Genomic DNA, 16,410 nt, shown 5'->3' with positions numbered 1-16,410 from the left:
CGTGGATCCATTTCCTTTTAAAGCAGCCTGTGTGCGTGTGTGTGTGTTTGCGTGCGAGAGATAGTTAGGAGGGAGGTAGGGGTGCTTGGGGGGACAATTTTAAAACAACCAAGATGGCGAGAGGCTTGTTGTTTTGGAAGGGGCAGAAAAAAATGGAGGATATTGTAATATACACAAAGGGATAAATTTCAACAACTCGGCCAAGCGGCTGCTAGCTTGCCTGCGTGCATGCCTCTCGGTTTGAGGAAGCGACCGCGATAGCAGCAGCTCCCCGGCAGGCTGGCCAGCAATAAGCCTACAACACGGAAAGCTTAACAACTCTGACCCGCTGTGGAAAAAGAAATGAATATTATACGTCCAAGTTAATCCGAACCGAAGGGGATATTTATGTATTTGTCGCTAATTGTTTTATTTTCGCGTCGAGGGACTATTAAACTGGATGGATTTTAACGGACGGGAAGCGAGGACCAACGGCACTCCAGTGTCTTAGTTACTCCCCCCCCCCCTTGCTTTTAACGTTGACGGTTACGAACATCCAGCACACAAAAAATACGCTAACAAAACCGACAATCACACGGTTGATTAAAGCAAAACACCATAAACTCCTTGGAAAGTTCCATTTCTTAACCATTACACAAGTTATCAAACAGCCCGAGTGAACGGTGCGAGAGAAAAAGGAGAGAGGGACACAAAGACGATTCCCACTATCAGGTCACCACTCAGAAGAGGAGAAAGGAAAGAAGAAAAAAACACTTCGTTTTTATAGTAAAGAGGAAAAAAAACTTTACACATTTGGCTAAATGTACCGCTACCGAATACACCGACCGAATGAATTAGCCACAGCGTAACACAAGAAACTATCTAATAACCAGTTTACAACAAGCTGAAAAAAAAGAAGCTAAGAAAGTAGAAACGAAGCCAGCTCTACGCAGCTCATCGCTTGTTCTGTGACGAGGGGGAAAACAGCGTCAGTGAAATAAAACACTTACCTTTTTTTAGTTTCGACACTTTACTTATTTCCAACGTGGGTTTTTAGTTCAACTAACACTTCGGTTCGGTCTTCTTGTCGCCTCTTTGTTTCCTTGGTCGGTTTTGGTTACGAAAAAGAGGTCGGGGACGAATGATAAAGAAGGGAATTGGGCAGTAATTGAGTCTCGGTGTGTGAGTGTGTGTGTTAGTTACTAACAGCAGATTGAAGGAGACTCTTCTCAAGGTTTATTCAGCTCCACTTCAAGGAACCGACCTGACGTCAGCTCACTACTGCCACACAAAGAAAACTTATTATTTGTGCAGCGGCCGTAGTAAGCGAAGGATACAGTTAGTGACCGTTATTACTTTAATTGCGACATTGTCATTAAGCCCTCACAGCACTGACAGGGATGAAGCAATAACTTTATTTGTGACGGCGTCTTAAATCATGCAGACCTGTGGCGATTATCGGCCACTAGTGTAAACAAATAACATAATAAATGAATAAGCTCCGTTAAATAAATTAAAAAACAAAAACATTTATTTGTGTTTTCTCATATAAAAGACACAACTTTCATATAACTTTGATCACTTTGATTCATTATTATGATGTCGATAATGGATTGAATTTATGCCTTAAAATGTGCATTTACATAAAATGGCCTATCAAATTATAGGCTACCTGCATGCAAGTTATTGCAAAGTCGTACAATCCTTTTCATATTATAGACAACATTTGATTTTGTTTTCTTTATGGATTTATTTTGAAATGTGCTAGCCTATATGAATAAAGCTGTGCTCGTCTATAGTATAACCTGGTACCAGAGAATGTTTTGCATTTTTGCTTGTTAAATGACCTAATCAATTAAACATCTTCAAAATAGTTGATGATTAATTGACTAATCAATTTGGCTGAAATTGGTATAATTAGAGAAACTGAAGGCTTGCAGGTGATGTTGGACTAAGGTGGAATTCTCAGTGATTACATCAGTTGTAAAGGCTGATTGTAATATTATCATCCACACACATTAGCTACTAGGCCTATATGTACTGTCATTTTTTATGTAATGAGTTACATCTTCCCTTTAGTATCTATCTTTCTGTCTATTTATCTAAGTTACTGGCAGTATTTTCTCAATTCCTTTTGTGTCTCACTAATAACTGCCCAAATGATGATCCCTGAGAAGATGATACATGATCAAACAAATACAAATGAGTTTCACACAGGCTCTAAATTAGAAGGCATTTGCCAAACAAAAACAGAAATGGGACAGATCTTTCTCGGGATAGGATCAATACATTGCCTGGCAAAGACAGCCATCTGTGCCTAATTGTATGCTTTACCTCCTCTTCTGAACACACAATAAGCAACAGGCTGAGCGCAGGCCCTCTGACCCAGACTGGGTTTCCAGACGGGGGAAGATTATTTCATTCAACTGGAAAACAACAAGGGGGTGGGGTGCTGGGGAGGATTTTTTTTTTTTTTGCAGATGGAGTGGGCAACTGTTCTTATATGCCCCACCCTGATGAGGACGAGGATGGGTCACAGAGCCAGAGCCAATTGGTGTGTATCTCTCTACATGTCACACCACCCCTGGTTGTATCCATTTTAACAGGTATTATACTGGATTAACAAACTGTTCACTGTTAGTTTATGGACACCTCATAAATCACACGCAAACAATGAACTCATTGTTGGCAGCGTGATGGAGTGTTGGTTTACAGGCACATTCATATTAATGCTTCATAAACATTATAAATGACCATAAATGTTTCCTGTTTTTTCTCTCTCTCTGGTTCTCTCCGCTGTTATCTCACAACCCTAAAAAGTGTCACCCTGACGTTTTTGATGTTACTGCAAGAATTGCAAAGATGTTACTCAGAAATCGTTTTTATGTATAAAAAGAAAGAAAAAAAGGGAAAAGGTGGTGGTGGGGTAGGGGTCTGATAAAACATTCATGATCACCTGAGTTTGGAGGATGGACACAGAACCCCTTATTCAGCTTGTGGTATGCCGTTATAGCCATTTTATAAGCTTGCGCTCCATGTTCTATGGTCATTGATTTTCTTCTCTGCCCCTTTCCATTACCTGTTGAGATGGGGGGGGGGTTGCTCTTCGTCAAACCACACACACACACACACACACACACACACACACACACACACACACACACACACACACACACAAAATCCTCTCTATCTGTCTTTCTAGCCACTGGCACCCTGGTGTATTTCTCCATCTCCTCCGCCTCTTGTAGCAGGAATGACAGGCCATGAGGAATGACAGTGGCTCTGTTTGTCATACAGTAGCAGCAAGAAGCAAGGATTTTTAATTGCATTGGAGAATCTTCATTAAAGAGAGCACATGGGGGCGGGAATGGGGGAGAGGGCTGCATGGGGCGGCGTCGGGGGGCACTCTGAGCCATTAGGAGAAGGCACTAGCAGTATAGAAGGGTGGGCCCTCTTTGCATGCACACTCAGAATGCCTGCCGTACCTCGGTCATTTGTAACATAATAAGTGCCAGCACAATGACTGCAATGCGAGAAAGCACACCACAGGGAAGAGAAGGGGGAAGGGAGACAGCATGTCTGTCTAAAGGAGGGACTTTTTTGTCTTGATTAGAAAGTATAATGAGCTACTAAAGAAACAGGAAGGAAAAAAAAAAGATCTCTCCTGAGACTGATGGAAAACAAATTAATGTGGTGATTTGGATTTAATTATTATTTTTCTATTAGTCCACCATGCAAAGACAGGGACAGCCGTCAGAAGCGAGTAGCTGTGCTTGCATTTATTGATTTTTGCCCAGACACATTCAGGGAATACAGATTCATCTGCTCTCCTCCCCACACAATCCGCTATGTGGGATTCCATTAACACAAGAAGCTTCCAGCAACTCTGAGATGTTTAATTTGAACACCATAAATGGGGCTTAAAATAGTGTTCACACACAAGAAAAGTGCCCCAAGGATGTCTTTTTATGCAATTGAATTAGGCCTCACTTGTTGTTGTGTCCTACATAATAACTATTAAATAAACACCCAATAAATTAAATTAAGACAATGTTCTTTAGAATGAGTCGAGTGCTATTGTTCCTCTCTGCCTCCAACATCTTACACTGCTATGATAGTTGAGTTTAATTTAATCTTTTGTTTTGGATTAACGTACGAACCGCAATTATTCTTCCCATCCATGTAGTATATTCTCTTTGTAGCGTCCTTTCAATACATCAGTAGTCTTCAACACAATGCCTTGTGAGATGTAATGATTTGCAAAGTCAATGATTTGAACTGCCTGTGTGATTGAAGCACAAGGGACCAATTTGCAGCTGCTACGTATATGTAGAATATTGGTGTGCCTCAAGTAGCACTCATATTCTCTCGCTGACATGAAATTCAGCAATTATGCCAGATGAACGCTGTTATTGATTGGTATCCTACTATCCCCTTAGAAGGTTTGCAATAAATGTAATGGCTTTGAGTCTGTAGACCCAATTACAGATATTCTGAAACTCTGCCCAGTATATAGTATAGTATAGTATATGGGAATCCATTTGACAGTGAAACATGCATCAATCATTGACCTTTAACCCCAGAGTCATCTACAGGAAGCCGGTTCAGGGATGTTGTGTTTTCTGTGACACAAATGTTTTTAGCCATCCCAAAGTCGTCCTTATGTTTCACTGTCAGCTTGAATAAACATTGTACTTTTCAGTAAATGCATACAAAATGGCCTAGATAAATGTGATTGGCCAAAAAAATGTTTTCCACGCAAGGTTACCAAGGACTTATACACCCCTGCACAGTCGAAATAAGTGCACTTAGAGAGTGTTATTGTGGTGAATGTAACTGAGCAGAACCCTCTGTTGCATGATGTAATACACAGAAGGGAGAAATCATCATAATAGCAGAGTAGTAGAGTGACTCATTCGTTGATGAGGTACATTCACACTGTCATTCAATGAGGAGATGCAGTCTGTGTGCACATGTTGTCAGTGTGTGACCGAGAGAGAGAGAGACAGAGAGAGAGAGAGAGAGAGAGAGAGCACATTAGTATGTTCCTTTTCTGGGAATGAGGAGTCATTTGTGCCAGGAAAGTGGAGAAACTAGTCCCAGCCCTACAGTGATGCATCTCCCCATGAAGAATTAGATCACAAGCAAATGTCACCCCAACCTGAGCAAAGCCAAATGACCTTGAATCAAATAAAAACACATTTTACACACTTCAGTGTGTACACACGCCACACAAAATGTCAGCAGATTTTCCATTCGCTAAACCTGCGCCTAAGTGCAGGAGTTTAGCTAAGGTAATCAACCCAGTATTTTCCGTGTGAATATCACCCTGCAGGAACCCTGCTGTTAAACACAGTTAACTACAGTTACTTTCTGATAATTTAATCAACTTAAAATAAAGTGGCATGCAATTTCCCTTACTCAATACTGACAAAAAAAAGAAAGAAAAAGAAAAACAGGTGCACACACACATACAAACTGACATTTCTTACGTTCTGTGACTCTGATTTCCTTAATTCTGCTTTTTGAGACAGCTGAAGCTGAGGGGATTTTTCAGGGAAATTACTTTCAAGCTTCAGTGCATTACTTATTCATAGTTTAGTGGTACTAACATATATATTTGACAGTGGCGTTTACTTTGATAGATAAGTGACCATTGTACTTTTTATATTATCATTACTGAGGTGTTGCTGTGTTCCCCTCTCTTTTCTGACCCGCATAAAAAGCATGATATTAGTTATTACTGTAATGCAATTGTAACACCAGTTTGTTTCTTTTTTCTTTTCTTTTTTTACATGAATAATGCATGGTCATTACCTGGAAAAATAAGAAACATTATTGTAATTCCATGGAGACCAGTTTTACTTCTATTACAGTAAGTCATCCACTAGTGATTTGTAATGCAAAGGTAAGCTACCTTTTATGGGATTCCACTGAAATGCTAATCCGCAGGAGGCTCTCAGCTCATATTGACAGCCATTACTGTTGGCCAAATCAGTTATCAGAGATTTAAACGATACTTTGACAAGTTTGATTTGGAAGAGAGTTCCCTGAAAATTTGGATTAAAGCATGGAAAAGGAATGTTATTTACACTGCAGTGTGCTGAAAAGTGGAACTCGTAACTAATCTCAAATTAGCCATGCCTTGTGTTACATGACTAGTATTTAGTATGAACACCGACTTTTTTTTAGGACACACCAAACTCATGTGAGTGAGAATTCTAATTATGCAACTTTGCCAGGCAACTACGACAAAGTGAATCATTTGATAGGAAAAAAGACATAGTCACTGATACAGATAACAGTTCTGGAGGTGTATTGTGTCTTGCGCTCTAACTTAAAATTCTGAATAGAAAGAGTCATGTTGAAACTGCCAACATGGCTTTCAAGGATTTTTTGCTAAAATTGTGAAATTAATCATTTCTTTGTCCATTGGAAAAAAAAAAACGAGGTTTCATGAAGAAAGAAACTCTTATAGACATCTTATATTGAAACTTAATTTGGTGAAATAGAAAAGAGCCAAAGAAAATGAGAGCCCGGTAAGTGTGTGCGTTAGTGTTTTGACAAAAAGAAAAAGGATAATTAAATTCAATGAAATGGTGCATCTGAAAGGTTAAGTTTGGTACAAGAAGAGTAGGAAAACAGCTATGAATGTGTTTCATTCCCTTCAAATGTCCTGTTCAGCTATATTCTGAACACATGTCAAGCTAATGTACTGCTACTATATGTAAATTGCCATTGCTGTCACATACATCCACACTGTGGCTATTCAGCAAAAACTGAAATAATTACTAGTCTGATTTGACATCATATGTTTCATGCCCAAATAATTGTAAGAGCTGCCTGAAACATGAGTGGTTTTAACACCCACACATGACTACATGTGAAGCAACTCTTACTTTAATCAAAGTACCTGTGTATATTTTGATGTGGATACCATAAAAAAACAATATTTAAGAGCATATATTTGTGTGCAAGGTGAATTAGGCCTGGGTTTGTCCTACACATTGATTCTGTATGTATTTGTTACCTTACTTACATACAAATAAAAGCAGAAACCAAAAAAAAACTAATCCAAAGTAAAATTGATGCTAAAACACTGTTTCAAAATGCTTCCTTTGGTCTAATTATAGACCTTAAAGTCTCATTTAAATGCGGAAAAAATGTCGATGCATACCATGAGCTATTTTCAGATGAGGTGTGTCAAGGCCATCAAAAATACATCTATTGAACAAGCTTTCATATTCATCCAGAGGTGTGTTTGAACTGTGTATAAAGCCTAAGCGCTATTATAAAATGTATGAAAAAAGCCCCCCTGCAGATATAATGTCCACAAACATAATGCAGAACAGCATCTGTACTCTTTTTAATCAGTAATGCATAAGACAAAGTGTTCAGGACGCTGATGCTGTCTGAGATTAATGAAGCCATATGAACAGCCTTTCCCATCCTCTCCCAACATCGGTTACATCTTGAATAATCCATAATATTTCAAAGCAAAAGAAAAAAATAGAAGGCATTATGTTAACATATTTACATACAACATGATCAAACAAACCCTTTTGAGTTCTTCACACATTTTGTAAAAATTTTTGGGCAGAGAGTTCAAAGGTACTTTAAGATGTTTCTGGTAATTTCTCTGCAAGAAAATCTTTAATCCCTCAGAGTAATAACAGCTTGGTTTCATGGTTTCATCATGAGCTGACATTTGCCTCCGAGCCTGATTGCCGAGTGTTATAGAGCGCTTCATCCAAAAAAACTTACACTTAGTGTTTAAAGATAAAACCCCAACTTTCCTTCAGCTCACTGTTGATATTGTCAACAAAAACTGAAAACATCAACAGTGAGCTGGGAGGAATTTAGAGAATTTATAGACGTTATTGGTCACAATAACAACATCAGGGAGTGCACCTTTTCTGACCTTTTTACTGGCAACCTCTTAGATCCTCATGGGAGTGAATTCTTTATAAAGGGTATGGGCCTTGGAAACTTCAACAATTAAGCCCACTGTTCGAAAACTATGAGGCAAATATAATTGTCTCATAGTGTAGTGTATTGTCTACGTGCCTTAAACGACAATACAGATCTGGAGTACTGAAGTCAAAAGGCGATAACATCTGTCAGTCAGCCTGTCACACCTGCATGTTTGAAAGTTTCATTATGAGTAATAAATGAATCCTTTAAGTGTGGTGGTGTCATAGAGAACATTGTCTCTTGGAAATGAAATGCAGGTTTGGTGTGAAATAATGATCTAATTTACAGTGGTATAGTCCTTTATATGCCAATTGAGCAGTATTAGTAGAATTCAAATTAAATCCACACTGAAGCAAATTATTATTCTTTGAAAAAAATTATTGTAAATGTGTATATTTCTATTAGTGTGACTGGGTGTCTTTGTATTAATTTAATAATTAACTGTCTATTAATTTCTTTGATTGGGAAAAATAAATTATTCAACAGACACAGTTCACAGTTCACATTGAACATTTGTGTTAATACGGCTGGGCAGGACTAGTGATTAATTACTAAATGATAATAAATAAAGTATTAAGGTTTGAAGTTTAGCAAGAAAATACATGCACGTATGGAGCATCTGAACATAAACTTAGGTGTGCCTGAGAGAGTGGTCTTAAGACGGTTTTAGGACTGATGAAAACAGGCCCTGTGTTAATTGATACTGGCAGGCCGCTGTTCCTCCTGGCAGTGTGCAGGCAGACATTCTGGCCTGCCCTCAGTGACGCCTGGTCAAAAATAGGGCACCACACAGCACAGTAATGATCACAATGGTGACATCATCTTTGCCTTCAGTGTGCTCTCCCCTCACTGCTCATCTGAACAAAGAGCAGCAGGCATGCAGGGAGGGAGGCAGATGTCACTTTGTGTCTGGGGAACATTAAGACCAGCAAATGTTCTTTGAATCCTTGGAAAAGCCTTTTAGTGGTTGTGTTGGGTAAAACATTCCTCTGTTAAAAAAGTCACTAATTGAAAAATGGACTCCTTCTCTTCATGAATCAAGTGTAGGCTATGTTTTTTATTTTTGTATTTGTCCGCAACACAGAATTTAAAGACAACATTTACACTGATAGGACTTATATTCGCTGATTGCAACGGAGCAAACCTATGGTCGGAGAAGAATGTCCGCAAATAGCTCACAAGCATTTTAGATGGTGCCCCTCAAACATGTGAGCTAAAGTGTTACCACATGTGTCGCCATTGTTGTTGATCTGTTTAGATGTATGTCTGCAGTCCTTGAAGTTTGAAGCAGGTCCATACACACTTTAAATGAAGCCAAATGTCATCCTCAAGTGGGCAAAGACTTCCTCATTATAAAAATATTAATACATTGTCTGCCTATCCCCAATGAGAACATCAGATATTGCACTGTAAGCATACAAATGAACTCCATGCATCACACATCTTTGGCCACATTTAGCCTGAGGTTTGGTTGTTCTACAAAACCTTTAAAAAAAGAAGCCATGTCTTGGTGAGAAGGTTTTTGAAAGCAACACAACATAGGAAATTCCCCCCGGACAACGACTTACAATATGTGCTTTGTAAGTTCCCTCAACTCTGCTGTGTTGCATGTTTGTTTTCATGAATCTTCTATTTGATTTACACTGGAAATAACTCACAACCTTAGCCTGGATGTTTCTTCCTAGAGGTTTCTCAAAAGGCATAGACTCTTGCTCTTTGTGCTCTTGAAGACACTGAGCTTGTATTGTAGTTCTCCTATAAACCAGCCTTTGTGGCATTCATGTGTCTTCACAAACAGAGAGTGGGAGAGAGGGAGGAAGGGAGGCATAGAGAGAGGGAGGGAGAGAGAGAGAGAGAGAGAGAGAGAGAGAGAGAGAGAGAGAGAGAGAGCGCGAGAGGAAACAGATTCTCAAGACCTGGACGAGTCGTGGGAAAAGAGGGGTCTTGTAGAGGAAAAGCAAGAAATGTCTCAGGACATTCCTTTGTGATTACACAGCCCTTTACAAATCCAGACATTCTTGCACTTATTCTGTCTTAAGGCTTGAGTTTAAGTCAATTTCATGAGCAAAGTGTAAACATCAACATCTCCATGTCCTTCAAGTTGTTGTGAGACGTTGTTCCAGTTATGTTTTGTGATTTTTAAAGCTATTTTATTTGGAAAAACAGCTAAACCTGAGGGTAACGTCACCACCAATTTGAACTAATTAGGCTTTTTTTTTAATATAGCTCTGCCACATAGGAAAACTTTGATTTTGCACCATGGCATTTTGCACAGAGAGACAGGTAGGTATGCATCTCATATCCACACCACATAAACAAGAGGATTTAAGTAAGAGGTGGGCATTGTGTGCAAATCTCAGGTTACATGCCCATGATCTTAGTTGAAAGCATTGGCTGCCCCCAGTGGGAAAAGAAGCATGTTCCTCTCTTGTCACAGCTAGCATGAATGAGAAACAGCTCCAAGGAATGCTCCATTATCATCCTATCAGCAGCACTGGGGGAGGAGAGCTTGTAGTCTCTCTTCATGTAGCAGAATCATGTGTCTGAAGGAAGAAAGGTGGGGGGGGGGGCAGTGGCATTGGCCTACAGACCCGCAATTGGTTTGAGCATCCTCCTCCCCAACTTACCAGACCTTGTACTTCCTCATTTGTCTAGGTCATGCGTCCTTTTTGTCAGTAATTAATCTGCAGCACCAGCACCGCCCTCCTATATTTATCCTTTTCACTCTCAGTTTCTCCTTCACCTCTTGTTCTGTTAGCCTTGGCTAGATTTACACTCGGTTAGATCACTGACTGTTCACTGTTGTATACATGCGACTAATAAAGGATTGCTCGGCCTGTCAAGTGCTACGTTTTACCAAGCATGATGAGTGTCTTGTTGACCTCCACATTATTATGCATCTGCTGTGCAACAGTGCTCACCCTTCGCTCCAAACTGACCTTTCATAGCCCCCACACACATAACACAAATTCAGTGTGTTACAATTTTAGATGGTACATTTGCACTTTACTCAGTGAAAAACACACACACCGACACACACACACACACACAGACACACACAGACACACAATAACTTCTATAATATATGCAACATGAAAACAAAATAAATTAAAAAAAGTATATGTTCAGGATAATCTTTGATCAATGCTTCCCGAGGTCTACTAAATTAGATGTGAGTTAAAGTATGCAAATCAAATGAATGCTGCTAATCCCGGATTTACTGTGATGACGGGATCTACAAGGCCTTTCAAAACAATTATTCAAATCAATCTAATTAAACCTGTTGAAATTGGCTTTAATTGCCTCCCTGACTAAACAAACACCAAGTTCTGGCATGCAAATAATAGTGCCACTCAATTGCCTCTTCCAAGGATGTGGAGGGAGAAAGTGTGAGCTGCAGCGCCACTTAGTGGCTGTTAGCTTCCTCTGGCTTTCATAATGACGTCAGCACTGTCCAGCACCAGCATATACACGTATATATATACATATATACATATACATGTCTGTGTGTGTGTGTGTGTGTGTGTGTCTACCTTTGTTACAAAATGACCCAGATTCAGATAATTTTCAAATAATTCATAACCCTTATAGAAAAACACTTATTTAGCATTTGCTCAGCAATGCTGGAAAGCATGTACGTAGCTGTAAGCAAAGTTTTCACTTATTCATTTTGACTTGTGTTCACAGTGGCTCCCTTGAGGCAGTAATTTTGAAAATGTCAAAATGCCATGATGCACGTAAGATGCATCACATGACCCAGTTTAGTCAAAATCCAATGAGTGATGTGTGGGTGTGTGTGTGTGAGAGAGAGATATTGTATATAAAAGATGAAGATATTTGAAACTTGAATTGCATTAACTTTCAAGCCAATACATTCAATTTAAAACTGCTACAATTTAGATGTTTTAACAGATTCATTGATCAACATTTTAATGTGTGAATAAATTATGGCAGATAAAAATATAAACATTTGTCCATTTGTCTCTCTTCCCATTTTGCGATGGCTAATATATTCCTTCATCACATTAATTGCTACATCTTCTCTACTGTCATTGTACTAAATTGACAGTCATATACTAGGTTCATTTTTCTACATCCATGTCTTTGCTGCTCATCACATTAGGAAGTGTGAGGTTTGTCAAGCTAGTTTGCCATAATCATGATAATCAGAAGTGTTATCAACATGTAGCCTATTTAAATATCAAAAGTAAAAGTGCTTATTATTCATAATTGCAGATTGACCCCTTACGGAATGTTATAATATTATTATATTGGAGTTTTATTACTGTTGCAGATATTTAAACAGCATGTTAATGTTATTAATTGAGTTGTTTTTGATTTGATACACTGTTGGATAGTTTGTTCTGTAACATGGCTATATATTTCATTCGTTCATATATTTTGTTAAATCTTTTTTTGTATGTAAATCTAAATTAGCAAAGTAACTATAACTAGTTTCCAAATCAAGTAAAAAGTACAATAGTTCCCTTTGAAATGTTGTCAAGAAGGAGTATTAATTAGCATCAAATGTAAATAAAATAAATTTAAGCGCAGTACTTGAGTAAATGTACTTAGTTACTTCACACCACTGCCTGTAATATATATATATTTTTTAGATCAACTTTTTATTGTTTTCTTTTATATGCAACATATGTTGAAGTGGATATACTGGCGGTTTGGGTTCTTGGAACAGTGGAAAATGTCCCAAACTGTCTCCCAATTAATTGTGTTCCCCTCATGGCTCAGCTCTCGCTCCCATTTCTTTACTATTGGGAGTTCTCCAATGGATACTTGCATCAGTTTAGAATAAATCTTGGACACTAATCCTCTCACAGGAAACTCAACAAACCATTAAATGACTGGGTGCACCTCAAGACTGTTCCCCCATGGCACTCCATAACATTTTAGGGCTGATCTTAAGCGAAGACAAAGGTAGAAAGATATCCTGTGGACCTCAAAACTAGCTCTCACGTCTTCAAAACTCAACATACCTTTCTCATTGAATAGCTGGTCTAAAGTATAAATACCTCTGTCACTCCACTGCTTACAAGCAAAGGGTTTGTTATCAGACATTAAGTGTGCATTGTGCCATATTGGGGTATTCAAATGCCACTTATTGGTGTAGTGTAGTTGCTCCTCCACCTGTTTAAAGTTGGTCAATGTGTTGGTGATAATAATTCAATTCAATTCAATTTTATTTATAGTATCAAATCATAAGAGAGTTATCTCGAGACACTTTACAGATAGAGTAGGTCTAGACCACACTCTATAAATTCCAAAACCCCAACAATTACAGTAATTCCCTCAAGAGCAAGCATTAGCAGTGGCTATTGCGACAGTGGCAAGGAAAAACTCCCTTTTAGGAAGAAACCTCGGCAGACCCAGACTCTTGGTAGGCGGTGTCTGACGGGGCTGGTTGGGGGTGTGATGAACAGTGGCAAATAATAGTCACATTAAAGATAATGGAACAGTGACTTCGAAGGTCATCGTGGAAGTTCATGTCATAGCAGGGCACATCGTGTCATACTGAGTAGTGCAGTCTCCTATACCGGATCCTGACTACTCTGTGCATATGAACATCACAGCAGGGCGTTGCGGGATGTAACGTGGCGCTGCAGAGCATGGGTGGATGCGGCGGACGCAGCAGGACGCGGCCGGGAATTGCAGAAGAAGAAACATAAGGACTCTGGGGAGTAAACTCCCCAGAGCTAGGTTAGTAGCAAGCATTTCTGGGACAGGATGCATACAAAAGGAAACAAGTGGAAACAGAGATGAGAGAGCAGCTCAGTGTGTCATAGGATGGAAGGAACTTCCCCGGCAGTCTAGAATTATAATAGCATAACTAAGAGAGGCAGGTTAAAGAGAGGTGCCTGGTCGGGCTAGAACTCTCCCCAACCGGATCGGGCTGGTACATGGCCTGCCTCCCTCTACTCTCGCTATATTATTGATTATATAATAAATAAAACTGATGACTATGAAGAGGAGCAGATGGGCCGGGTTAGGCGGACGCTGCAACTCCTCACTCCCTAACTATAAGCTTTATTAAAGAGGAGGGTTTTCAGTTTACTCTTAAATGTGGTGATGGTGTCTGCCCCTCGAACCCAAATTGGGAGCTGGTTCCACAGGAGCGGAGCCTGATAGCTGAAGGCTCTGGCCCCCAGTCTACTTTTATGGCGCTTTTCCATTACATGGTACCTGCTCGACTCGCCTCGACTCTACTCGCCTTTTTTGGTTTTCCATTACGAAAAAAAGTACCTGGTACCTGCTTTTTAGTACCACCTCAGTCGAGGTTCCAAGCGAGCTGAGGCGAGCCGAAAAGGTGACGTGAAAACCTGCAGGCTGCTGACTGGTCGGAAAGAATCGTCACTGGTCATTGCATTGCTAGCGAGAGACGGCATTTTTAAATAGTTTAGCCAGCGGTGTTTTTTTGCTGCCGGAGGCTCCACACAGAGCTTTCTCCGTAGCATACAAGTGGCCTGATGTTTATACTTGTGCGCTGGTGTGTGCATGTGTGATGTGTGTGTGTGGGGAGCTGGTGAGCGAGGGAGAAGTGAGAGAGTGACGGCGATTATCTCCGTAGTGAGTAGCGACTATAGAGTCATATATATGTGAGAGAAACAAAGTGTCTCCCCTGTTCTTTCTGACCACGGTGGGAAATCTGGAGCAGTAAACGTTAACTATCTCTTTGATATCATGTTGTTTACGGAGACGGAGAACCAGGAAATGAGTCGGGGAAAAGCAACGCTACTAAGCTACGCCCACGCTATGACGACCAGCCACGCTGAGGCGGTACTAAAATCTGCAATGGAAAACGGACGCACAGCGCGTCAAGGCGAGTAGAGTCGAGTAGAGTCAAGGCGAGTCGAGCAGGTACCATATAATGGAAAAGCGCCATTAGAGACTCTAGGAACCACAAGTAGCTCTGCATTCTGGGAGCGTAGTGCTCTACTAGGACAATAAGGTACTAAGAGCTCTTCTAGGTATGATGGTGCTTGACCATTTAGAGCTTTGTAGGTCAGGAGGAGGATTTTAAATTCAATCCTAGATTTCACAGGAAGCCATCCTAATAGGGCCAGCCAATAGGCTAGCATACACTTTTTTGGACACACACCTGCAAAGGCAAGGTCTTGCAGTCTTAGACTTCCAGTGAGGTTTTGCTCTATTTCTCTAAATGGAACTGAGATGAGGGGTCCATCCACACTCTGAGGGCCCATAGCTGAAAGGCTCTGTGATACACTTTAAGGTTGGGGAGGGCCAAGCCTCCCGTGTTTGTAGTACGTTGCAGGGTAGAGTATTTTAGCCTAGGTTGTTTATTGTTCCAAATATACTGCCTGTAATATGATAAAAAATGAAAAATGAAACTCAAACAGACTACAGGCTGAACTGCTACATTTATCAAATGAAATGACTAAATCAACATTTCTGGAGGGGAACTGCATCCTCAAATAGTATTCTATGTCATCGGACAATAGTCTAAGAAAGTATGGCATCTCACAATGTTGTATAGTTTACTGTATATCTGCTTTATTCACAAGTTGAATTCCAGACTTTAAACCCCAAATTGTTTATTTAATTTCCAGCTGGATTCACTGTCTGTTTTGGGCTGCTTCAGAAGCAGTGTTTGCCAATATCCCATACTCACTGACACAAACTTGCAGTGTTGATATCTAACAATCCATGGCACATACAGTATAATACTTTCCACTATACACTGGCACATCTCATACAGTAATAATGCTGACTCGTTGTCTTTTTGCATGCCTCATTCCACATTTTTTGTAGATCACCCAATCTTTGTACACAGACACTACTCTCAAGTTTTTTTTTCACTTGTTTTGTTTTAATAGTTTAAAATTCAGTAACAAATATTTGCTCCAGGGACTTCAACTTTAGGATTGTACACAGAGATCTTCATAAAGCAGCAGCCTGCCTGTGTAGAGTACCTAAAACCATGTTATGAATACAGAAGTGACAAAGGAAATTTGAAACATTGTGTACATGTGACATATTTTGAGAAAGAAGCAGACTCCCACTGATAAAATAAAATCATGTTAGGTGTAGTCAGGTTATTCCAGAGCCCAAATGTTGTATTGTAGAGCCATGTATGGGCTTGTATTTGTGTAAAAAACATATGAAGTGTGTCAGCATTGGAGTTGGTGGTGGAATAAATCAATTAATCCTGATTGATTTATCTAAGCCACATGAGAACGCTATTTGACTATATTTGAGGCTTCAAAATCGGTGTGAGGTATGAAATTTGATTTTATCATTGCCATAAATCTGTCTATTCTTCTCGGGTTGCATTAATTTAGTGGGCCTAGTTAAAAAAAACTGTACATAAGGATAATAAAGAACCTGAAACAATATTCGAATCTAAACAAACTTGAAGTTCCAGTAAATTGGTTTGCAAAATTGTATATTTTACACAAAACCACCTGTTGGTCAAAGATTGTAAAA

The 16,410-nt window shown here is 39.6% G+C and overlaps 1 protein-coding gene across 12 annotated transcripts in view; it reads right to left on the bottom strand.

Annotated features, from left to right (window-relative positions):
* Positions 1-1,264, bottom strand: part of baz2ba (bromodomain adjacent to zinc finger domain, 2Ba) — a 70,689-nt gene extending 69,425 nt beyond the window's left edge. For all 12 annotated transcript variants that reach the window (XM_039794220.1, XM_039794216.1, XM_039794227.1 and 9 more), the window contains exon 1: positions 990-1,264. The gene's annotated coding sequence lies outside the window, so the exon portion shown is untranslated. The remainder of the gene's footprint in view (positions 1-989) is intronic.
* Between the last annotated feature and the right edge of the window lie 15,146 nt (positions 1,265-16,410).

This window comes from Perca fluviatilis, chromosome 3 (assembly GCF_010015445.1).
Source record: "Perca fluviatilis chromosome 3, GENO_Pfluv_1.0, whole genome shotgun sequence".
NCBI lineage: Eukaryota > Metazoa > Chordata > Actinopteri > Perciformes > Percidae > Perca > Perca fluviatilis.
This window is presented reverse-complemented; position numbering and strand designations above follow the sequence as displayed.